A 26,316-nucleotide genomic window follows, 5' to 3' on the forward strand; every position below is an offset into this window, starting at 1 on the left:
TATATATGCACAGATTAGGAATAATGGGTAAACCTTTAATATTTGGCATACAAGACATGGATATAACATCAGCACCATCAATCAGAAAGTTTAAATTGCACGAAAAGAGGTTAAACTATTTCACTCTAGTGAACTGTGTGAATAACAGTTCAAATGTAACTTTGGGGAGTTGAGTGCAATATTCATAAATGCAATTTTATTTTCTTTCACAGGACTAAGCTGCCTCTTAGCCCAAGTAATTATCTACAGAAAATTTCCTGAGTATGTCTTCTTGAATCTGACGGTTCTATAGAGACAACATTATTGTACAACAAACTGCAGTGGAAAAGATGCATTCTATTTGTTTTATTTTTTCCTTGTCTTTTATCCTTCCATTATTATCTGAAGTAAAGCTTTTTATTTAATAGATACCTCTATTAAACAGTTTGTTGTTCTGGTTGGGAGAAATAATTTCTGAGTTGATTTTGTAGAGAAGCACATCATTTCCGAATAGAAGACTTATAACTATTATATTACCAGTAACATCATTGGTAATGTAAGACTGTGTTTTATTTGCTAATTAAAATACTCCTATGTTACATAAAAAATTCTGAATTCTTATGCAATTATGAATATAATAGAGGGATTAGTAAAAGCATACACTTCCCCTCCCCAAAGAGAGGCATTTGCTTGTATCCTAAGTTACTTACCATGAAGCATCCATAAATTCAGGGATGCTCGGACACATTTTCATCATGAATATGAGGAACTGAAAGCTTAGCCTCCTATCTATGAATGAAGCAATGCTACAGAGGAAGTAGAAGCATGGCCTAAGTGACTCGCCCTCCCTCACGCAGGGAAGTCTGTAACAGAGCCAGAAACAAAACTCAGATCTCCCAAGGCCCTGATTAAATGTTTTTGCCTCAGTACCCAGCAGTGCAGCCCATCATAGGGAGGGAAAGAGTGGGCTGCTGGTACAGCAAGATGGCTGCTGCCCTTGCCACTGATTCGCTGTGAGGGCTGTCCACCATACAGACCCACCACAAGGGGCGGGCCCACATGACAGAGAGCCTTTGCAGTCAATCAGCAGGAAGGGGCAGGGCTACCAGATCCCCTTGGCCAATCAGAGAGGACCCACCATGCTTAACCTGCAAAAATAGCAGCCAGCCTCACGGTCTGCCCACAAAATCAGCCGGGAGCTGCCTCAAGTTCAGTAGACCCTTAGTCATCTAGTCTGATTCACTGCTCAGTGTAAAATCATCCCCTTCCACACCATCTAATGCAAGGCCCTAACCTGTTCCTAAAACTACACAATGAACACTGTTGTATAGCTTCAAGACCTATTGCCTCCAAACATCAAAAGTACCTTAACTACTACAGGTAAAGTGGGGAATAATCATTATAAATGTCCCAACCCAGCAAGGGTTATTAAAATGCATCAAGAGATTCAAAGAAGAGGACCATGCCCCCTACTACAAAGGAACCCGTCCCCCACCGTCTATACTAATCCTAATCCCAAATGTGGTGTTCAGTCTGACCCTGAGTGGGGGCAAGGCCCTCTAACCAGGCACCCATTGGTTTTACTTCCAGCAGGAGCATTGGCACACCTCAACCTTGGCTGCAGCCAACGCCTAATGCTTGTGAGAAAGGCAAAACAACCTACAACATTTATAGCCACAGGCAGGGAAAAAATCTTTCTTGGCCCCACATGGCAATAATTCAGGAAAAAATTCCCAAGCATTCCTAGCAAATGTCTGTGACTGCTTCCTACTTCATATGTTCTATGTAATAGATACATTTTTCTGTTCAAGTGTTACCCATTTCTGCTATAAGCAAACTGAAGAACCAAGTAACCAGAGGGTTACTAATTAACAGACACAGAAATGCCAATAAATCATGTTAGTAACTGATAAGTGCCTCAGGAGCATATCATATTCTGTAGATAGTGCCATCAACAGACATTTTCAGGCTCAAGAAAGTAAATATGTTGACTCTTCCTCCCTACCTGGCAGACCCATAAGCCATTGGTGGCCCATTAAAACAATATCCTGACAAACTGCCTGAGACCAGGGGAAAAAAAAATCTGGATTGCCCCTGCCTTCTGCCAGTCCTCTTTCCTCTGGGTAGCCTTGCCTGTGGTGGTAGGGCTGTGGCAGGGAAAACAGTTGGGGGAATATTTAAGGCATGCTTTTTAAGGAAGATTACAGGTGTTGGCATCAAGATTACACAAGAGCTTGACATCTCTGAAAATCATGGCCAATGTGTCTTAAGTTAGACACACAAAAGTCACAGGTCACTTTTGGATGCTTGGCCCTGGCAGTTTCTTCTTGCTGTCTCAACCTGAATAACAACTGAAGCTGGACTTTGCTATTTACAGTGGGCCTAGCATTTCTGGTTAAAAATCATACAAGACAGATATTGCAAGACATGAAAGGCATGACAGCAGAGTTAAGAGTTTCATGCCGTATCTACTATTGTGATCAGCCTTTTCAATATATTTAATGGAACTTTAACATTGTGATTTGACTTTATCACATTAAAATGGAAACTATGAGGACACATACTGAGTTGTCCTGTGTCATGGTCAGGAAAATCCATGTGATGCACTAAAGAAGGAAAGAAAGCACACAGAAATATTTTATGCTCTTAAATCCTTAAAATGATCTGTTGGAGGCACAGATCAACATAAACCAATGTATTGTCAATTATACAGTTTCTGAACACAGCTTGACTTCCAGCCAAGAAGCCCATGACCAGCAAACTCATAGTAAGGTACCCTTGCTAGATATCTTTGTTATCAGGCAAATGATGGGAACATGCAGAGTATAGTCAATAGAAATAAGAACACCCTGAAATCACAGACTGAGCCCTGCTGTTTGAGTCACATATTCTTAATAGCAAGAAAACTCTCCTATTTGGGAACTCACAGAACAAAGCAAAACATGCTCAAATATGTAGCTATCCAAGCAAGACAATAAAGAACCCCAGTGCTGAATGTGTATTGCTTTTGTCATACTACCCATCAGTTTAAATTATTTTCTATGAGATTTCTTCACACCTCCTCCTCTCTCTGCCCCTCACTTGGGTCAGCCCAGCTGACCCTCCTCTCTCCTTGCTTTCTCCTAGGGCTGTGCGAAGCTTTGGGTGGTGATTTGATTTGGAGGAGATATGGCCCAATTTGGTGGCTGAATCTCTGAATTTGGCAAAGATTCAGAGAGCTTTGATGATTCGGGCAGTCCCTGGTGGCTACAGCAGGGAGCTGCAGCTACTCTGAGCTGGTAAGTACTAGGGGCAGGGCAGGGGGGGCTGGGGAAGGGGGGAGGGGACCATGGAGGCACCCCTGCCAGCCCCCCCAGCCTCCCCCACTCCCCCAGAGCCCTATGCAGCCCCTATGCAGGCTGAATTGAATCAAGACAGTGATTTGAATCACCAGATTGAATCACTGTCCCCCAAATCGGCCAAATCCGAATCCGAAGCAAATACTAGCTGCTTCACACAGGCCTACTTTCTCCTTCCTTTCTTTTTTGTTCAGGCTGGTCAAATCGGCGACCTAGCTACATAAAATTCCTAGGGGGAGGGAGGAGTGCTCTCTTCCTTCCGGGGGACATTTTGAAAACTTTAAGCAAGTACCCCAGGTAGCTGCCTGGTGATTTCTGTAAGTAGAAACCTGGAAACCTACCAGGAGTTAGGAATTATGTGTAAGCCAGTCGCATTTTAAAGGGTCAATGTATCCCCACTGCCTGTATCATGGGAATCAATTTGGAGGGTTCTGACTGAATTCGGGGAAATTAAAGGGTCTCCTGATTCGATGAGTGTTCTAAGTCTGGACATAATATTCTGGGTAAGGCCTCACTTACGCTGAAGAAAGCAGGGAAAAAATCACTGCTCTTATTTTTCAAGTGATGCCTCTATCAGTACAGCCCAATGTGTTATTGGCTTTCTTTGCAGTGGATCTAAATGTGCTAACCCTGCAGGTGATCACTGATGCAGTGTCAATATAATACAATGTGATAACATTTCTGTTTTTTCGGATTTTTTTTTTTCAAATTGCTTAAAAAAAAGCAAGGAACTTGTACATACATACACATTAAAGGCAGCCAAGTTAAGAAACACATCCATTAAAATTTTCCCTCCACCCTAGTTCAGTCTCCCTGTTCCTGTGCACTATGACAATTTTTAATGACCTGATCACATTGAATTCTCTACAGAACCCTTGCCTCATTTGTTGCTTAGTCTACTGATGCTCTCAGTACTCATTTAAGTGGCAAAGGCCTATGCAGTGGATCTGAATTTTCTCAAAGCATACCTGGTCTAAATGGTTGGATCATTGTGCTCAACAAGTAATTATAAATGGCTCAGTGCTTAAATAGGAGGAGGTTTCTAATGGAGCTCCCGAGGAGTCTGTCTTAGGCCCGTTATTGTTTAATATTTTCATTAACAATTTGGAAAGTGTGACTAAGTGAACACTTATCAAATTTACAGATAACACCAAGATGGGCGGAGCTGCAGACACCCTGGGGTTAGGATTCAGAATAACCTTGACAAATTGGAGAAATGTTCAGCAATCAGTTGGATGAAATTCAGTAAGGGCAAGTGCAAAGTCCTGCACTTCATATAGAATAATCATATGTTCAAATCCAGACTGAGGAAGTCTACAGTACTACAGAAAAAAACTTGGGGGCTATCATAGACTATAAATTGAAGATGAGCCAACAGTGTCCTCTTGTTGCAAAAAGACCAATAGTATGCTGGGTTGTATTATCAGAAGCATCACTTGCAGATCAAGGAAAGTGATTCTCCTGGTATATTTATCACCGGGAAGGCCTCACCTGGGGAACTGTATCCAGTTTTGGGCCACTCACTTCAAGAAAGGACAGGCTGAAAGAATTAGGATTATTTCTTCTGGTGAAGGGGGTTTTGCTAAAAGTCTTCAAATACCTGAAGGGTGGTTATATGAAGGATGAAGATAGACTGTTCTCTGTGGAATGGGACAGGACAAGGAGTCATGCTCATAAAGTGCAGCAAGGAAAATTTAGGCTGGATATTAGGATATGAAGGTTATTAAGCACTGGAATATGCCTGCCAAGTGTCTGTCTAACCTGCTCTTGAAAGGCTCCAAGGATAACTTTTCTAGGTAGCCTGATCTAGTGTCTGACCATACTCAAAGTCAGAAAGTTCCTCCTAATCTCCATCCTCAATTTCCCCTGCTGCAGCTTGAGGCTGTTGCTCCTAGTCCTGTTTCCTAGAGCCACAGACAAAAGCCCATCTCCAACCTCTCTATAATCATCCTTCAGGCATTTGAAGACTGTTAGCAAATCTTCCCTCAATTTTCTCTTCTCTAGGCTCAATAACACTAGTTCCTTCAGCCTTTCCTTATATGTCATGTCTCCCAGACCCTTGATAGTTTTTGTTTCCCTGTGCTGGACTCTTTCTAAACTGTCTGCATCCTTCTTGAAATGTAGGACCCAAAAGGATACAAAGATATTGCATTACTGAGTGTGACAATGTCTAACCTCTGTGTCTTGACACTAACAGAATTCACCGTTCCAAGTAAGGTGAGTGGGGTCCCTGAGCAATGCAAAGGAAGAGTCTGTATTTTAAGTATTCACAGAAAGGAGCCACTTAAACTACTTCTTGTAGAAAATATCAAAGAGAGGGGGGTTGCTTAAACTCCACCTCTCACTTCATGCACTAGGGAAGCATCTATCTCCCACTGGGATGCACCAACAAGAATGCTCCCCTATAGTTAAGTGCCCAACACATTACTTTAAAAATCCAAGGATGGTCTGTCCTATCGAAACAGAGCTCAGGAGACAGAGGCAAAAAAGCAGTAGAGTAAGTTCTAGAGATAATAGCATCATTCTCATACTCTATCTGTCTAACTCTAGCCTAATTGATACCAATATTTTCATTCATGCAATATGCACCTTGTTCCTAAACTTCAGCTGCTGAAAATTGAGGGGCATACTTTAAGACATAAAATAGTGACAGTGGATTCTGCTGCACAAGCCTATGACAGGAACATGGGTGGATCTAGGATTTTGCAAAGGGATGTGCAGATGGCAGGGTGGGCGCATCACCTAATACAACACATATTTTTCTCCAGATCAAGAAAAACTAGAAGATTTACCAAGACGCTAGGGGCCCAGCATTATATCATTCAATTTAACATCAAAACAAAACCAAATAAAACTTATTTGAATGTGCACCAATTTGACAGATTACGTATTATGTTTAAAAAACACAATGAACTAGGCAAAGTCAAAAGTTATTGTTTCACTAGTCCTGTAGTCATTATTGTAAAATATACCTCTCTTATTCACATTTGTAAAACAAAGTCTAGCCTTCTTGAGCATCTTGACAGTGCATCCAATACTTCACTGTTAATCATTTTGAAATCTGAATCAATATTTACCTGAATTAATATTATCACATCTGAGTTAAGGTTTTTAGGTAAAATGAATAACTGTCTGCAGGGCTGTGAAATAGGAGAGATATTACCAGGAATGGGTACCAGACAGAAAAAACTATACAAGAAAGGATAGCTTGATTAATGGAACATCGAGACCATTAAAAAAGGAGAGTCATTAACACCTGTAAAGTGAAGAAAGATTATCAGAAATCAGGTAAACTACAATAAGTGATGAAGTCAATTGACTCCCTCAGCACTGCTTGAATAGAAATGTTACTGCACCTCCCAGGCAGTTTAAATGGAGTAGGAATCAAAGCAACTGCACCACCCAGTACTCCTCTCTGCCCCCTGATCTGATTCTGGTGAGGGAAGGAGAAAGTAAGGGTGCCTATGCTGTGCAGGGCTCCCTATCTGTTGGCTATGGACAATTTTTCTTTCCCCTGGAAGAAGCTCATATTGCAGAAGCTGGTAACACTGGCAGCCCACTGAGCTCAGCTTGAGAACAAAAGTCAGGCATTTTGGTCTCAGCCATCAGTATCTGCAGTACCCTACAGCTTGGAGAATACCACAATGTTTTGCTGCCTCTCAACTGCAGCTGCCTGTGCTTTCCCTAGGGAAATACCATACTTACCAGTGTTTTCAATGAAATATCTTGTTTTTCTCCATCCTTCCTTTCAAAAAAATGGCACGTATCTTATTCAGGGGTGTGTTATATGTGAGAAAATATAGTAAGTAATGGAGGGCAGTTTCAGAAGGTATTGAGGGCACCCCCAAAATACCCTACAGCTGGGTGTGTAAGGCACTCTCCTGTGAGGTATGGGGTAAAATACAGTTTGAGGAGGGGTTTGAACTCAGCTCTCCCATGTGAATGCTCCAACTTCCTACTGACTGGGCTTCTAGATAAGATGGAGAGCACTTACTTTACACCTCTTCCTCCAGTTAGGCTTTGTTAGGGGAAGAGTGTAGCAGTGCACCCTCAGCTGCTTGCCATTTAAGGGCAGAGTCAGGCAGCTAGCAGGTGCCTGATGTCAGCAGCCATTTTGAGAACCAAAAAGACTGCAGCAAAAGACTGCAGTTTGCTGCTGCCAGCTCAGACAGAAACGTTGCCTGGCTTAGCTGCAGCAGGAACATCTAGAAGGTAAGAGCAGGAGGCTCGTGGTCCTGGGCATGACCTAAAACTGCACCCCGCTGGAAAAGGGTGGCCTGGTGGGGCTCCTAGTAGTGTGGCAGCACCCAGGAAATGCCAGGCCAGTTACCTCCCTGGTGAAAGGTGGGTGGGGGCACCTCAACCTCGGCCTCCATCATCTGGTGGGTAATCATGAGAGCTGTGGGAGTAGTGGGGCCAGGTATGCTCATGGGTATGTGCTTGAGCCCAGCAGGGATGCAAGATCCCGAAGACCCCGGAGGGGATAGCATGGGGAGCGTAGCTGTGTGGCCCCGCACAGAGTAGGGCTGAATCAGGAGTAGCCTTGAAGGGCTGTGCATGTGAGGGGACTGAGTAGGGCTGAATGGGGAGTAGGCCTGAAGGGCAGTCCCAGGGGCATGCCGAGTAGGACCGAACTGGAGCAAGCCTGAAGGCCAGCACAAGAGCCAGCCCTGTGAGAAGCTAGTTGCAAGTATAAGAAGGAGACCCCAGGATGGGGCATGGTGTAGAGTTGCCCAATGAGGGGCTTGGGGCAGAATCAGCACAGGGTTTGGCATAAGGCTGAGTCACATAGAGTAGAGGAACCCGTGGGAACCAAAGGACTGAATGGTGAGGCCAGCATGCAAGTAGTGAAGTGTGACGGCCCAAGAGGGGCCACACAAGAGGAGCAAGGGCAGTGGATTGTGGCCCAGTAATGGGCGGAATACCAGAGGCCCCTGTAAAAGGGGGGTGGAGTGAATGTGAGGATGAATGGAGCCCATCTTTGGACTGGGTTTGCTCCAGTCTCAGACCGGGGAGTAATCCTAATCTGGATGCCATTTGCAAGGCATGGGCTGAGGTGTAGGGAAGGTTCGGAGCCACAGATAGCACCCCCTGGCATCAGGGATGGGAATGGGCAGCCTCCTGCATTATATCACCAGATTATGGGAATAAAAGTCATGGCAGGAGACTGGGTGGGCTGCCCTGTAGAGACAGGTGGGCAGGCTGGCATGAGACCTGGCCCCAAGCATGTTCCCTGTCACAAGGAATTAGATGTGATCTGAGCACATGTACAGGATCAAGTTTCACAAGTGAAACAGGTGAGGAAATACCTCATTTGCAAATCCAGACACAGGTTCAATATAAGACAGATGCTGAGTGCAACACTTTCAGGACTTAGGTAGTTTTGTGCATGTTTTAGCAAACAATTAGGCAATAAGGGAATTGGGTGATGGAGGGTTAGGTGGAAGTTTTACTAATGTCATTGATGATGGACATTTGACTCTTTAAACTCCTTTTGTGCATGTAGCCCTTAGGTTATTTTTGAAAGTGAGAACTGGGTACTTTTGAAAATGTTCCCTCTGCCTCCAGCTGCATAGTATTCCCTCAGCAAAGTTATACTCAGGCCCCGTTTGATGCAGAATATAATAACCCCTTTCTGCTTGGACTTGTGGTCTGATTGATTGGCACAAACTGCAAATCCTACCATGGGACACACCAGTAAAAAGTATCATATATAATCAGAATACAATAACCTCTACTAACAAGTAATAACAACTAAATCCAAAGCACAAATCTATTTTACTGTGTGCGTATCTGGGGAATATGAAGAAATAATAGAATAGGACCAAACCTAGATGTCAGTAAATCAAGATTCATTCTCAAACTAAATGCCAAAGGCTCTGGCAGTGGGATTTCCACTGGCTACTCTTAGAAACCCCAGTCTTAAAGTGTGGCCAGAGCAGAATTTTGGAAATTGTCAACATTCAAAATACAGAAGCTCCAAGGGACTATCAGAGGGATCTTTTTTGTTTTGTTCTCCTCTTATCACTCTCCTTAAATCTACAAAACAGCTATTTCTATCATGCCCACATTATTTTCTCCTTGCAGGATAACTTACCCCCATTCTGTTTGCCACCTCATCACAGGATCCTGTTTCACTCTTCCCTGCAAAGTGAATGAGAAAATGAGCCTGATTTTGCTGCTGCTGCTATTGCTGCATTTCAAAAGGGTGGGAATTTTCAGTGCATGCCCCACCTCCCCTATATACCCTGCACCACTGATCCTGGGCTAGGAGGGGATGAACGGGATTAGCACTGGAATTAAGTTTCCCCTCGCCCTTGGGTTATCAGCCAAGCCACAGCTATCATGAGCATTCTGACATTCCCATGGAGCATCCATACTTTTGAATGTTGGTATTTTAATGGTGCCGTGCAGAGCTTGAAGCCCCCCTCACTGAGTTGAGGACATGCCCTGTTATCACTCTGCTATACCCATTCAGCACATGCAAAGCCAAACATAATGACAAAAAAAAGACTCACTAAACAAAATATTCAGACCAGTAACAAAATTAAAGCACAGCTCCTGGCAAATTAAACATCACCCTCTGCTTTCAGACCTCAACGTGGTATTTCCCTTACCCCCTCACAGGGCACCATGGATTGAAAGCAGTTGATTGTGTCATTATAAATTAGAGTAACTTTCTAAGAAAACTCACTGTTTTGTACATTTTGCAAGGATTTTTCGAACCCATGTTTTATAAGAAGTGCCACACAGGTAATTGCCAGGAAGAAAAACCATTCACTCTTCTGTCCTCAAAATTTGGCAAGGCAGTGATAATTCATAGACAAACCAGCCTTCACATATTTTGGCAAGCTGATGAAACTATTTTTATCCTTCTTTCCTTCCCCTTCCCCTAATGAAATCAATTCCTGTTCCTTACTGGACCGTTGGGCCTACGGCCAATCTAAGGATTTTGGGGAAGGACAACAAGTGAGACATTGAGTTCCATCCTGTCCCATCAGCCCTGCACCCATGATGAAGGGCACTGGACAGAGTTGGCAGGTGGGCAGGGTCTCTATGAATACCAACCCAGGACACCCACAGGCAGGGTGCGCTCTGCTGGGTGGATGGGTTGGGACTATGGGCAGGCAGGCAGGGAGCAGCATCCAGGAGCAGGATGGGTGGGCAGGGGCCAGGGCTGGGATCATAGGGTAGTGACAGCATGGGGCCACGGATGGCAGAGCTCCTAGCCACTCCCAGCATAGTCCTGCACTGTCATGGCCCTTCAATCCTGGCCCTGACCCTGGCCCCACCCACCTATCCTGCTCCCAGACGCCGCTCCCTGCCTGGTGTGGTGGGTTCAGGGCAGATGCAATGGATGCCCAGGTAATAGAGCCCAGGCAGCAAGGCTAGGTCTGGCAGCAGTGGCGATATTGGCAGTGCAGCTGTAAGGAGCTGCCACCACCAGAGCTGCCAGGAAGCTGAGTCTAGCTGCCATGCTGCCCCAGCCCTCCTGCACACCAGGGGCAGTGTGACCAGCAGCATGTATTATGGCCCAGGCTGCCTGCTGTGCCTGGGCTGGGCAGAGTTGAAGTACCCACCACAGGCCAGATAAAATCTCTTGGCAGGCTGGATCTAGCCCGTGGGTTGTATTTTGCCCATCCCTGACCTATAGGCTTACTTGAGGGGAAAAAATAAAAAAGCGATGCTTCTGTCATTTCACAGTCATAGAAATGCAAGGCTAGCATGGACCTTATTAGCTCTTCAGTTCCTTCTCCCTACTCTGAGACAGTATCCAAATGTACTTAGACTGTCCCTAACAGATAGTTGTCCTTAGAAATTTCCAGTGAAGGAAATTCTATAACCTCCCTATGTAGCTTTTTCCTATGTATCCTTACTCACATTTTTTTCCCCTTAACATCTATCTTAAATTATCTTTCTTGCAAATTGACCCAATTTTTTCTGGTCTTTGCCCCAGTGATCACAGTGAATAATTTATCACTATTCTCTTTCTAACAACATTTTAAGTATTCAAGGATTTATCCTGCTACCCATCTTAGGTCTAACTATTCTAAACTAAAGGGAAGTCTTGTAATTTCCTTAAATGGAAGTGAGAATCTAGAGCCCTAGGTTATGCAACACACAGAATCACCTCTAATGAAAATCTTGACATGAAATCATATCCAAGTTCACAATAAAGAACAAGAACCTTAAAATAAATGCTCTCAACCTTTTGTATATTGAGACTCCCAAATTTCTATCACCCATTTATCACATCTAACCTTAAAGAAAAGAAATATAGTTATGACCTCAAGGCAAAGTGCTATGAACATATAGGCATGATAACTGTAAAAAGAAACATAAAAAGTAACCAAAAACATTAAATTTGATATGTAAAACACTTTTTTTCTAGGTCTCTATAGAGCCATTCAACGTCTACCACCTTGGCTTCCTTAGCTACACCGTGGTGTTGGCTACTAATGATTTTTGTTTTGTTCTGGTATAATTTGGGCTAGGGGTGCACAGGCAAAGACAGGCTCCCCTCTTATATTTTTTCAATCAAAATAAATACAAATGAATATGCAAATATATAAATAATTCATAATGAATGGTATAAGATAATAGCCAGTAAAAAGGGAGCTGGGGGGAGGTAATCTCAAAAGCAAATCCATCACTGTCCCTTAAAAAGCATTAACATTCTCTATCTGCTAAAATAAGATCATAATTACTAGCAGATTTAGATTCCATACACATAAGAAATGACAAAACAAAGTGCTAACTGGGGACAATAATATTCCATGCTATTCAAGAACAAAAACCAATACATAATTAAGCACAAGGAGTAGGAGGGGTATAGGAAATATTTCAATCTGGTAGACTGAAACCACAACACAGCAGCTGAGAAAAAGCTAAAACAATAACTTTGAAAACAGTCTGGAAAAAGCAACTGTCAGAAAGCAGGAAGAATAAAGAAGGCTATAGCTATATATCTGATGTACCAAATTCTGACTACAGGCTAAGTTTCAGTTTACAGAAGATATACACTGGGGAGATATACACATGGGTATGGAAAACAAGGGGTAAAATCTCAATCACAGAAATCAAAATTTTTACCACTGACTTCGGTGAAACCTAGATATTACCCTAGGACTTATATTTATATTACACAGGACTTGAAGAAACAATATCAAAGCTTATATCCAGTCCAATAATTATTTTGGCAACTTTACCCAGGAGACTATTTAGGCTTGTTTACTTTTTCAATTATAAATTTACATTCATAAATGAAACAGCTTGATTTGGCTTCTAGTGACTGTTATACTGGGATTAATCATTGTCAACTGTCCCCGAGAGAGAAACAGCAAACCCTCTTCTGACTTTAAAGGGGAAAGAAGTGGAAAAAAGCTATCTGACAAAGGTTGGAGAACTGAAGAATGCTCTATCACTGACTGGTGCAAGCTCAGGAAGAGCATAAGGCTGATAAAAGTACCAAGGATCCTCAAAGAGATTCTTGTTCAAATTCATTCCAGTCATAACTTCACTGGGATTGCACTATTAGATGGGTCTGGTTACTCAAACCACTCGATCGCTCTCCAATCTTCTCCCTGGCATATAAAGAACACAACCACTGGTGAAAACTATGGCTCACAAAAGACAAAGGTATCACTGGGTGGAGGCGCTCTGCAGATTTTTAACCTCCCTAAAAAGCTGGATGCGGAGCTGGATAGCTCTGCAGCCAAATGGGCATAATTGAGGATGTGCCACACTTTCAAGGGTGGCAAGAAATTATGTAGGTGGAGGACAAGAGATGGAAGACAAGGGATGGACTTCAGATTTCTTTACATGTGAGATCAAAACTACTGACATGCAGAAACTACAACTGCATGGCAGCCTGTCACCTTCTCACTGAAGTGGAAATGAATTTCACCTTCCAGCAATGCTAAGCTTCTTCACTCAGAGCCTGTATCCCTGGGCTTTACATAAGGGGAGTGACTTTGGCCCAGAATTCTCATCCCACTCTCTCAGTTTCAACAGCTTCCACCCACTTCCCACTTCCCCCTGTGCAGTTTCTTTCTTATCAAGCTTCTTTTTAGACTGGTCATGTTTACAGTCTCTGGCAAATGAACAAAATCCACATGACAGTCGTTGATACAAGACACTTGCAAGAGCAAGAGAGCCACCTGGAAGCTCAAAGGGTCCTTATTCTACTTTGTGGTCTAGCACTTTTCCAACTGCAACCTCTCTGGGTTCTTGAATGCTCTAGACCAGGAGTGCTCAACCTCCAGACTGAGACCATGTTGTCCAGGCCATGGGTGTCCCCACAAGTCCAAACATTTGGTGGTGAAGGAGTAGTGGTAGCATTACTGCAGCTCCCTGCTGTCAAATTTCCAGACCAAAGTTGAGCTGGTGTGTGGGGTCAGATTGGCACACAGCTGGTGAGCAGCTGGATCTTATATGTGAGAAAAGGCTGTTTTGCACAGGCAGGCCAGTAGGCTAGTTCACACCCATGGACCAGAGCATATTACTTATCTGGCCCACAGGGCCAGAAAGTTGGACACCACAGTCACAACACCAGAAGTGGGGGGCTCTTCACCCTTGATTTTTCTCTCAGTAGGGACTTCCCAAATAGTGGATTTTTTTACTACCTTTGCTGTTTACTGTTTGTGAAATATAAATAATAACACCTTTGCCCTGTACGGAGTTGGGCTAGATGATTCTTGAGTTCCCCTCCAACTATCTGAATGCATGATTCTGTGAGGCAATTTGCCGAAGAGGAAACATCTACAGATGGCATAGGAACACCTGCAGCACATCAAGGAAAGACAGATGAATGAATAAACAGTGTCTGAAGCAGAGAAAGACATGGAAGACAGATTGAGTGAAACACCACAGAGACTAAAGAACAGACTGATCAATGCAGAGATTGATGTGATGCCTTGCAGATCTGCAAGACCACAAAAGGTATTGCAAAAACTTATTGAAAGTTGTCATTTTGTTAAAAATTGGAATTGTTGTACGTATGTTGCTATTGGTGAATTGGGCTGTGTTTTTCAACTCGGAAAAGGGAGATGTGAAGATTTTATACCTTTAATAGAAGAGCAGAGCTTGAGAGAGCCAAACAAAGAGTTCCATGATTGTCTGGGTACTACTGGCATGAATAAAAAAAACCTTTTTGTTAAAGGGGCTCCTGACTCAGTGAACTGAGCCTACAACATGACATGTTACCAGAAGTGATTGAAAACAGGTGATTACACAACATGACACTCTCCTGGCCTTGTGACTCTTTCCTTCTTGGCTGCCTGATGGACCATCCTCAACAGACAGGACAGAATACGATCTTCATCCTGCCCAGCAGTCCTACTGGTTTTTAAAAAATCTATTTAAAGTATTTCCTCAAATCTAAGATGAGGTTTCCCCCCCTCCCTTTAACTCGGGGGGGGGGGAGGGGGAGTTTCATCTTAGATTAAAGTACCAGGGCCAGAGTCAGAACAGCTGTCACTGCTGGTGGTACTGCTGCCTGGCCATGGCCAGGGTGCCTTGAGATGGCTTGTGAAGTTGTGAGGGAGAGGGTTCATGGTGGGGGAACACAGGAAAGATCATGTAGTGTGTGGGGGAGGGGGGACGGACATGGGGGAGACAACAAGGTGCAGGGGAAAGTATAGGGAAAATTATGCAGTGGGGGGAGAAGGGCGTAAGACTGCCCAGTGGCAGGGGAGTTGTTCCAGCTCCAGCTTCAGCCCCAACCCAGCCAAGGGCTAGAGCTGCCACTGCTGCATGGACAGGGCCAGAGCTAGGGCTGCTGCAGGATAAGGGGTAGCAGATGGCTGAGGGGAGGCAGTGGCAGTGAGAAAAGTTGCAGAGGGGACAGGCAGCAAGGGGGCAGGCACCAAAGGGAAACAAGTGGCAGGGGGCAAGGGGTGGGGGTCAAGCCACCTGCCCTCCCCAAGATGCTGTCCTCACTGCCACAATGTTGAGGGGTACGAATTTAAGATGATTCTCCACTACTTAGATTCTAGACGTTTAAAATCATAACAACATAACTTTTCATGTATACAATTTAATTACTGCAGGGGTTGTTGTAAATGTAAAGTTATCTTGGATTTGGGAAATATGGTCATTTCCAAATATTCTTACTGCTGCAGGAAAACTTCTGATAATATAAGCCCTTTGAATCCATCAGATATCAAATATGCAATGTTCTCTTTCTCTATAGAGTGAGAGAGAGCATTGCATATTTGATATCTCACACACACACACACACACACACACACACACACACACACACATATAATCATACTGCAAGAATTAAAAACTGTTCAAGAGGGCAAAACCATACCCTCTGAAGTACTGATATACTAAAAGAAAGAACAATACTATGAAATAATAACATACTCTTTCCTATCTAAATGCAGCCTGAAAATGAATTTTATTATTTTACATCTAACAGGCTGAAAAAGGCAGTTCCTTGGGAACAGAGGGCAGTGAGGGCAGTAAGCAAAGCAGTAAGCAGAGAGCACTTGCTCTGAGATAAGCAACTCAGTATTAGGCTAGCCTTGAGGAGGCTTTTCTGGGAGCTAGTGACTTTGGGTATCTGATTGGTGCTTGAGTGTTTACCTAGTGCCTGGTGTGGGTGTGTGTGCGTGCATGTGCACACATTGTTTTTCTTTTCTTCCCCCCTCTGGAGTGACTGATTGACAGAGTTTATTCTTTGTAGGCTGGGTTTAGCTAATTGTGAGGTGCAGCTAACCTAGGCAGTCTTATAAAAAGGCAGCCCCCAGTGAACAGGTAAACAGAGAGGGAGCTTGCCCAAGGAGGGAGCCAGGGAACAGGGGACTCTGTGTGTGTGACTGTGCACAAGGACCAAGGTGTGGGTGTTTGGTGTGTGGGTTTCTGTGGTATGGTTTTCTTTTTCCTCCACACACCCTTTTTATGGAGGCTAGGTCAGCAGTTGTGACCTGCATGGGACGTGCCATATTTGTGTTCCCCCCAGAGGGTCAAGACCACTTCATCTGTATGGCTTATAAGTTGGTGTCTGCCCTGGAGGAAAGGATTCAAAGGTTGAATGCGTGGGTAAACACAGGTATCCACACTGCATTGCATCAAGGAAAATGAAGATTACTTGGACACGAGTTATGAGAGGTTGGTCCTGGAGAGACCAAAGGGAAATGAGGAGTAGGGCAGCATGTGACTACTTGAAGAAAGAAGGGTCCCAGAATTGAACAGAAGTGGGCAGAGGTCTGCCACTGCTGTAAAACACTCTGCAGTATAACAGCCAAGAGAAAGGCAGAGGAGAGGATATCTACAGGCATGATACAGAGGACTCAACAGCCTAGAGAGCAGGAAGTACAGGGCCCTAGGCCCAGGGGCTCTAGAGCCACTGAATCAAAAAGGAAAAGAGTGATGGTGTTTGGTGATTCTATTCTGTGGGGGACAGAGGAACCAATTTGTTCAGATTTGGGGTCCCAGGAGGTGTGTTGTCTGCCTGGAGCCTGAACATAGGACATCTCAGAGAGACTGCCAAAGCTCATCAGTCCCTCAGACCACTACCCTTTCCTGCTTCTCCATGTAGGCATCAATGATACTGCCAGGAATTACACTAAGTAGATCACGGGTGACTACAAGGTTCTTGGCAGGAGGGTTAGGGAGCATGGACCACAAGTGGTATTCTCATCCATCCCCACTGTGGAAGGCAAGGGCCCAGGCAGGGACCATTGTATCCTACAAATAAACATGTGGCTGTGATGGTAGTGTTGACATAAAGGCTTCGTATTCTTTGACAATGGGCGAATGTTCTGGAGAGGAGGACTGCTATAAAGAGACGTGATCCATCTGACGAGAACGAGAAAGAGCACCTTTGGACATTCTCTGACCAATCTAGTAAGGAGGGCTCTAAACTAATTTCCAGGAGGATGTTGAGCTAAACCCTTCACCAACAGAGCAAACAACAGAGGGGAATGGACCAGAAGAAGCAACTCAACTCTGGGAAAGGGCCAGAGAGCCATAGGACAGCAACAAGTGGTGCAAAAGAGAAATGAGTAGATTAAAAAGCAAATATGTTGAAATGTGTGTACAAATGCAGGAAGTATGAAGAATAAATAGGAGGTCATCTATCTTGGATCTTGTCCTAACCAATAGGGAAGACCTGGTGGAGCAATCATAATGTGATAGAATTCCAGATCCTGAGATGGGGAAAGCAAAACTAGTATGCTAGATTTCAAACAGAAGGATTTCACCCAACTCAAGGAGTTAATAGGCATGGTGCCATGGGAAGACAGACTGAAGGATAAAAGCACTAAGAGGGCAAAAAGCTTCTAAAGGGCACAGTATTAGATGCCCAACTGAAAACTATCCCAATATGATGGAAGCACAAGAAGAATGGCAAGAGACCAATGTGGCTGCACAAGGAGCTTCCAGGATGCCTTAGATGCAAAAGGAAATCTTATAAGCAATGGAAAAATAGGCAGTTCACCAACAAAGGTTATCAGGAAAAAGCAGGAACCTGCAGGGACAAAATCAGGAAGGCAAAGATAAAGAACGAGTTGCACCTGGTGAAGGAGTTTAATGACAACAAGAAGAGGTTCTATACGTTGGTGTGAAAAGAAAGACCAAAGAAGCTGTGGATCCATAGTTAACTAGCCAGAGGAAACTCTTAACAGAAGATGACAAGAAAGCAGAGCTACTCAACAGCTACTTTGCCTCTGTCTTCACAAAAAAATAAAGCTTCAGTAAGATACCTCATAAGAGTTATTTGGATAAGAAAGGGGACAAGCTGAGTGATGAGATAGCAAAAGAGACAGTCGGAGACCTTTTGATGGGTCGTAATGAAATCAGGACAGCAAGGCTAATGAACTTTATCCCACGGTACTGAAGAAACTGGCAGAGGAGATATTGGAACCCTTGGTAATTATCTTTGAAGTCATAGGAGACAGGCCAGGAACCAGAGGACTGCAATACTCCTCTTTAAAAAAACAAAACAAAACCAAAAACCAAAAAAAGTACCTGGCGAACTATAGGCTAGATTGCTTCACCTTGATTCCTGGGAAGTTATTAGAGCATATCCTAAGGAAGGCCATTTGCAAGCATCTGGAGGAGGAAAGGCTGATCATAGGCAATTAGCATGTGTCTACTAAGAACAAATCATATCAAACAAATTTGCTCTCCTTCTTTGACAAAGTAACTACTTGAGTGGCTGAAGAGAATCCTGTAAGTATAGCGTATCTGGACCTCAGTAGAGCTCTTGATAAGGTTCCACATGGCCTTCTCGTAAACAAACTAGAGAAATGTGGGCTGGACAAAACTACAATAAGGTGGATAGACTGGCTCAATAGCCACAAGCAAAGGGTAATTATTAATGGATCCTTGTTAGATACGGTTCTTTGGGTAGATGTGATATCTTTTATTAAACCAACATAATACTTGGAAAAATTGTTCTTTGCAAATTTTTGGGTACAAACACCCTTCTTCAGACATAGGGAGAGTTCACTGGTGCTTGAAGAAGGGTGTTTGTGCCTGAAAGGTTGCGAAGTACAATTTTCCAACCATTTAGTTGGTCTAATAAAAGATATCACATCTGCCCAAAGAACCTTGCCTACCTATGTCCTTAGACCAAAATGGCTATAACTGACAACCCTAAAGCATGGATCCTTGTTAGAATGGCAGAATGTTTTGAGTGGAGTCTGGCTTCCTCTGTAGCGGGAGAGGACATGGCCCTTTTCCAGGGATCTCTTAGGCATATATTAACAACCTTTTACAGAAACAGGATGTTGGCTACTGCTGTCTCCCTTATTTGTGGCTGGTTAGGGTGTTATGTCTTGTGTTGTGTAAGGGTGGACTGTAGTTTAACTAATTGTATAGTTTAACTAAGAGGTTGGATTATGGATTTGTAGAAGATGGTTTGGATAGGAATGTTTCTGCATCAAGCAAGGAGTTGGACTATATACTCTGGAGATCCAGCCCTACTTCTCAATGATTCTTTGTCTCCCCCTAAGAAGAAGACAAAGAACTCAGAAAGAGATGTGAACTCAGGAAGGGACAAGCACTGGATATATTTAAAGCTTTATATTTCACAAGGGGTATTTGTTATAAGAAAATGCCATCTGCTATGCAATTTTTTTCCTTTGAAAAGACAGGAAATCAACAATAGATCAAATTACCTTTATGAATATGCATGTACAAATGAAGAGTCATAGGCCTTTTTTATGGATCATTTCTGACTGATTTCTAAGGATGCAGATGGTCAGGGTATCATGGGAGACCAGTCTAGTAATTGCTCTAGATATATTTGGCAGTGTGACATGGCAAAAAAACCCATGAAATGCTCATTATAAAGAACAGATAAGGCAGCATTGGGAAATAAAGATAACCTTTTCTTCAGGAGACACAAAAATGTCTCCTATAGACATGTTTTCCACTTGCTGTGCTTTTGTTAATAACATTAAAGAACTGAAGATTCCCATGATTTCATTTTTAGCTCATTTTTCAATTACCTTCAATTCAAAAGAAGCAGGACATGCAGAACATTCCTTATACATCCAAGATGCATTAATTTCAGGATTACATTAAAATGCCATATCTGATTATCTAATTCATAATGGCACAGTAACCTATAGCCTTTCAAGAATGCAGAAGTTATAACGATTTTTCTCACTTCATGGGGATAAAAATTAACCCTGACAGAGGTGAAAGATCTGTATGATCACAATACCACATTTGAAAAACATTTGATTCCTAATCAAGAAAGTCTTATATGAAACTAGGGGGAATACATAAACTAAAAATGGGAGAAGAAAACACGGCAGTTTCATTAGGGGGAATGCTACAAAGCCAATTCTTGGAAAGGACAAAAAAACCCTCTCATCCCTGATGTTACCCTTCAGTGCCATAGACTGAAACAGTCAAAATAGGGGGTGGTAATATAATACATACAGGGTACATCTATATGAGACACATTACTACACATCATCATAGTTTACTGTGCAGTAAGTGTATGTGTCTACACATGCACACGCTTACTATGCAGTAAAACCCCTTAATTCTGATTAAATTTGCTACCTCCAAATGCAAGTAGCAAATTTAAGATGGATTAGTTACTGTGCAGTAATGAACATGGAGGTACAACCCAGGAGCAAGTTGTCTCCCAGATCATCCCTACCAGTAAAGGGCCAGGGCTCTGGGCTGGGAGCATCTTTTGACCCAGGGCTGGGCTGCCTCTATGGCAGCCCCTCTCTCAGGTTTTAAAAGCCTGCAGACATTTTGAGCCCTGGGGAAAACAAACAAGGAGCCTGAGAGCAATCCAGGCCGTGTGTGTGTCCTGGGCAGGCCACGGGCTAGCCTCACCAGCCTGCCTGCACCCCAGTGCCACTGCCTGCCTCTGCACTGCCAAATGGCAGCCTGGACAGCCCAGGGCTGCAAGGTGCTGTAGTGTGCTGCAGGATGCTCCAGCCCCAGGCCACACCTGTCAGCCCCCAGGCACATCTGCAGAGAGCTTCTGGCATTGTCAGCTCCACCAGCCACAGTACTGCTCCAGAGCCTGTGGGTGCTGTGAGGCACTGCCTCTTTGTGCAGCTGCCTGTCCTGTGCTGTGCCACTGTGCTGGGCACTGCAGACAGTTGTCCAGGCCTGGCAGCTCAGGGACAGATGCAGGGGGCCCAGAGAGTCAGCACGGAACCCGCAATGGCCTCCTCCCTGTCCGCGGCCCTGCCCATGCCCGTGCCCTGCACCCAGGGCCCCAACTGGACCAAGGAGGGGACTGGCAAACTTATGTTGCTATGGGTGAGGCAGAAGTGCAGCAGAGTTTGAGCAGGGTGACCACTCCAGCATCCACATATACAAGGCACTGTCAGGCTGGATGCAGAAGTGCAGGCACAACCGGTCAGCACAGCAGTACTGCATAAAGCTCAAGGCCTTGCAAGCACAGTGGGTCACTGTGACCGATCAAAATTGTTGGTCTGGCCATGCAGCAAGATCATGAGGCAACTGATGGCTATTCTTTCACCCCAGGACCCAGGCCGCAAACATGCTGTCTACAGCAGCATGGGTGGTTTGCCCGAGCCGCCACCCTGGCTTGGCATCCCAAGTGACATGTCACCAGGGGATGGCCCCTTGGATGCCGAGCAGCCCTTCCCACCCAGCTCCCCATCTGCAGTTTCCAGCAGCTTGGGGAGCCCTGGCAAGTGCCCCAGTGCCTGCCTCACCAGCTCTGCAGCTCCAGGGTCAGCCACAAGGTGTGGCCAGCCATGACACTGCTGGCCACCAGCAGTGACAGCTCCTCCCTCGGGGGCATCACTGGCCAGGCATCTGCATGCCACACCCTACTGTCTAAGGTCACCTGCTGCAGCCACATACTGTTGCCGACAGGCAGGACCATTCCAAGCCACCAGCCATGCCAGCCCCAGACAGCTGGTAAGCCCCACACTGGGGGGAGAGCCCTCCCACCCTGGGCCCTGCCCTTGCCCCTGGACCCTGTCCCCTCTCCCTGCCCTGTTTGGCTGCACTGTCCCGGTCTCAGGTTCCTCCCAACAGCATACAGGATGATGAGACACAGTTCAGGATGTTATTGAGCAGCCTATGCCCCTGCAGCTAGGCAGGCACTGGCCTCTCACACACCAAGGAACATGTTGATGCTAACAGTGATGTCATCCTTAGTAGCAGGGGGCAGGGACATGTAGCACAGGCCCAGGTAGCTCTCCAGAAAGTGGTGGAGGTTGCAGGGCAGCCTGAGCTTGCCCCCCATGGCACTGTAGCTCATGGTACCAAACCAGGTGTGCAGATGCACTCAAGGTACTATGAGGATCATCATCAGCCAGGCATAGCGGGTCAGGCACCACTCAGTCCGCACAAACAGCTCACTGCTCATTGCCTGGGGTAGGCAAAGCAGGGGCATGGTCAAGGCACAGCCCTTGCATGCTGGGGGGCTGGCCCCAAGGTGTGTCCCCAGAGAGGCCCCCAGCAGGAAAGGTGGGGACATGGGCAGCTTCTCATCACAGCTGTCCAGGAGCCAAGCCCAGGTCAGGAGCCTGACCTGTCCTGCCCTGGGAATGGAGTGGGGGAAGCTGGCTGCCTGCAGCCAGCACCCAGTGGCTCGCTGGCTCCACGGGAGCATGGAGGGATGGGGGGCTTGCCTGGCAGCTGCCTGGCTCCAGGCCTGCGCAGCCAACTTACTGTGGTCCCTGGGCATTTGTGCATGCCCAATCCCTGACCTGAGGCCTGGCAGCACATGGCCCTGGTAAAGAGTATCTTATTTCTGAAATGTTGCAAACTCACACAAAAAGCTTCTTTCCCCGTGGTTCTACAGGTCCTGCAGCTGGATGCTGGGGAGAGGCTACACTTGGCAGTGGATATGTGGCCTCACTATCACCGATGACTGCAACTGAGGCACTGTGGATGCACCAGCTCTGTCAGACATGCACAATGAACCACATCGTCCTTCTGCAGGCACTAGTAGCAGTGTCAGAGGAGTGTGTGGAGGACTCATAGGTCTAGCAGGAAGAGGATATCATTCTGAGCCTGGCAGTGCAGGCCACAGATGATGACCGCTGGGTGCTGGACACCGTTCTGGCCCTGGCAGTTGTCTTCATGTTACCTGCTGCCCAGCCCCTGACCCTAGCCCCACCTGTCCCCTGGCAGGTCCCCACCTAGGCCTGGGAAGAGGTCCTGCGGTGCCAGCAGCCACCAGAAGCCCCTGGTCTGGCCTCTGCCCTAGGTCCAACACCATCCAGCCTCCTTGCCTGGGCTCAGGCCTGTTGCTTGCCCCAGCTCCACATGGGTGCAGAGCTCAAGCTACCTGCAGTGCGACCAGGATCACATACCAGCCCTGCTGGGCCTGGACAGTGACTGGCAGAGGGGGCAGCAGTGCAGGGGGTCTAGAGCGGGGTCCCAGATGAGGAGGGGTGGGACCACAATGGTGATCAGCTGCTGGTCCAGCACTCCTGGCATGAAGCGTCTACCCTCCACCAGTCCCAGCAGACTGGAGTTGTGAAACATGTGGGCATCATGGGTGCTGCCTGCCCAGATGACACTCACATGCATGAATGTGCCACAATGGTCCACGTTGGCCTGCAGGACCATGGAGTGGAATCCTCTGTGGCTGTAGTAGGGCCAGTCTCCATGAGATGGGCACATAACGGGGATGTTGGAGGTATCCGAGGGCATGGAACCCCATCACCACCACCACCAGAAGATCATGCATGTGGATCACAGTGGGCCCCAGCTCATCCTGGAGGGTGCCACACACCTCCAAGGCGGTCTCCCCAGCAGTGGCCTTGCCCATGCTAAATTGATGTAAGCTGTACCAGAGGCTGGCTGGTGTGGTCAGCTGCATCAGGGTGAGGGCCAGCCAGGTGTCTGCGGGAAGGGCTGGCCATATGCTAGTGTCCTGTTGCTCCAGTTTGGGCCAGAGCTGCTGTAGGAGATCCCAGAAGATGGCATGGGTCAGCCAGAAAGCGTCCAGCCACTGCTCATTGTCCTAGGTGTGCTGGATGACATGCAGCCATCAGTCCTGGCTGACACAGTGAGCCCAGAGGTGGTAGGGCTGGAGGCCCAGGAGGGTGACAGCAGACCCCAGGATGGCATCCTGGAGCCCCTTGTTGGTGTCCCTGTTGGCTGCAGCTGCACAGGAATAGCCCTTGGACAGCATACTGCAGGGAGGCAGTCGTTGTGCATGGGGAAGCCAGGTGGGGCAAGACAGCCATGGGTCAAGCAGCAGTCAGCACTGCAGGCCAGCAGGGCTAGTGCTGTGGCCAGCAGGAGCACAGGGTGCTGTTCATTGCTGCCAGGGGCAGGGGCTGGAGCAGCCATAGCACAGGGAGTCAGAGTGGCCAAGGAGAGAGCTGCCACATGCTGCCCCTGTGTTAAGCACACTGCTCCTGGGCAAGGAAGGGACCGACCAGAGAGCAACATGCAGGGCTGGCTTTTAAAGAGGACTGCTAGGTGCTGGCAGCTGCAGCCAGAGCCTGGAGCTCCCCTTGGTGGTGGCAAGGGTCCATTCTAGAGCTGCAGGAAACTTGGTGCAAAGAGCAGCAAATCTGGTCCCTAATCTGTGCATGTGTAGATGTCTACCCGAAAGTGCTTACTCTGGAGTAGTTTACACCAAAGTAAACTTAGAGTAATTCAAATGCATGTGTAGATGCGCCCACATATTATCAGATAAACTGAAAGGAAAGGGGAACCCATCTACTGCTGCCATTGTCCCCAGCTGACCTACAGAGGAGGGGTCCCAGGACTATTCCTGCTCTGCTCAGGCCAGGGGCTGTAAGGAGCAGCTTTGCAGGGCACTGGGTTTGCTGGTGGTTGCAGCAAATAAATCCCTGCTCCCTTTCCCTCCACCACAATTCCCTATTTCAGTGGCTGTTGCTGCAGGAAGAGGCTACACAGGGAGCTGTGCTTGTATGGTTCTCCTTCCAGCACCTGACCCTGAGCAGTGGGTGACACCTGAGATGACTAGGCAAAGAGCAGGAGTGCCTGGAATGGAGGACCCACTTGCTGTTACTGTCCCCAGCTAAGCCCACGCAACTACTCCCAGAAGCCTCTAGGTGAAGCAGAGTAGGAGCAGCCCTGGGACTTCCCTTGCCCCTAGGTCAGCCAGAGAAAGTGGCAGCAGCAGGCAGGCCTTCTCTTCTTATGCCTAGAGGCAACCCATTGGCAACCCCTGCTGGAGATGGGGAAGGGGGAATTGGAGGATAGTGGGTGCCTGTGGTGGGTGAGAGGGGGTGTCAAGAGCTAGGGGGAGGGCACAAGGGAATCATACCAGCTTGGGGACTCAAAAAAGTCCTTCACAGCTGCTGCCACAGTGCAACACTGCAGGGAGAGGAGTGGACTGAAATCATTCTTTAAGTGTTGGTGGCATCTCCCTTTTTACACACCCTTTTTACATTTGTAGATCTGCCCATGAGAGCAGTTATAAAATCCTTAGCCTTTGAAAAATGCTTTCAGGCCTGGTGGGATTGCATGGTGTAAATAAATCACTACAAATGCAGTTCTTTCTATTGCTAAAGCATTTACTTGTTTGAAAGTGCTCAATCTCACCTTTAGTGAACAATACCAGTATTGCCCTATGTCTCAAAGAGAAGAAACCACTAGAATATGGGAGGGAATTATGTCCTATGATCATCTTACTTTTCTACAGTATTGTGATAGCCCCATGCCAAACTTCAAAGTGGTTGAAACTCAAGCAAACTTATTTATAACCTCCCACCTCCACCAGATCTAGAGACAACTCCAGATCTTTTAGTTCATTGCCTAGAATTTTACCTACAAGTATCACTGCTGGAGCAACACAAAGAATTATGTTCACACCTAATTATACCCTATAAAAGCTATTGCCAAAAACACCAATGTAAATGCAAACCTCACTTCTGTAACTGGCTGGCATAGACCATTATAACCCAAAAGAAATTACTTCAGTAGCTCAGCTAATTTTACTGACTATGATGCACTACATACTCCTTTCTACAATATGTCTAAAGAGAAAACTCTCCTCTTTAAATATACAAGACTGATGTTGACAGATCCGGATTCCTTTTCCAAATGTATAATGCTATTAACATAACCTTTGGACACGCAGTGAAAATAAGCAAATGCCTGGCAAAGGGAAACTAGTAAATGGCAAGTTCGTGATTCATATTATATTGCAATTAGGCTTCAGAGTTAATCAAAAGGCAATTTCTTGAATGATCTGAGAGCTTCATTAATATATCCCTTTTTATACACCTAGTTATCTATTATTTTCATTTGGAAAAAAAGTTACTCTTACAGCTCATCTTAAACATACAATATTGCTGTGGTTTTCTACTGATATGCTATTAAGTGTTTCACTGTACTGATACATCTTAACTCCTATTATTTACCCTGTAGATAGATATGCTTCAGAGATGATGGATATGATATATATATATATAATTGTTTTTTATTTAAAATTATATCCTAAACTTAAAGTTAGTTATATCCTAAAAGTTACAGTTCTGTCATCATTTTAAACCATTATTCTAATATGGTGATAAGTCATTAATAAAAAATCTTAGTT

The 26,316-nt window shown here is 45.6% G+C and overlaps 1 protein-coding gene across 6 annotated transcripts in view; it reads right to left on the reverse strand.

The window, feature by feature from the left end:
- The window catches only part of PLD5 (phospholipase D family member 5), a 316,921-nt gene that overhangs the window by 91,835 nt on the left and 198,770 nt on the right, over window positions 1–26,316 (reverse strand). Inside the window, exon 2 of one of the 6 annotated variants that reach the window (XM_019500656.2) lies at window positions 9,415–9,461. The exons of 4 other annotated variants lie outside the window; for them this stretch is intronic. The gene's annotated coding sequence lies outside the window, so the exon portion shown is untranslated. Of the gene's footprint in view, window positions 1–7,022; window positions 7,312–9,414; window positions 9,462–26,316 lie in introns of those variants that run through there. One more of the 6 variants, XM_059715887.1, reaches the window with a different exon arrangement.

This window comes from Alligator mississippiensis, chromosome 1 (genome assembly GCF_030867095.1).
Source record: "Alligator mississippiensis isolate rAllMis1 chromosome 1, rAllMis1, whole genome shotgun sequence".
NCBI lineage: Eukaryota > Metazoa > Chordata > Crocodylia > Alligatoridae > Alligator > Alligator mississippiensis.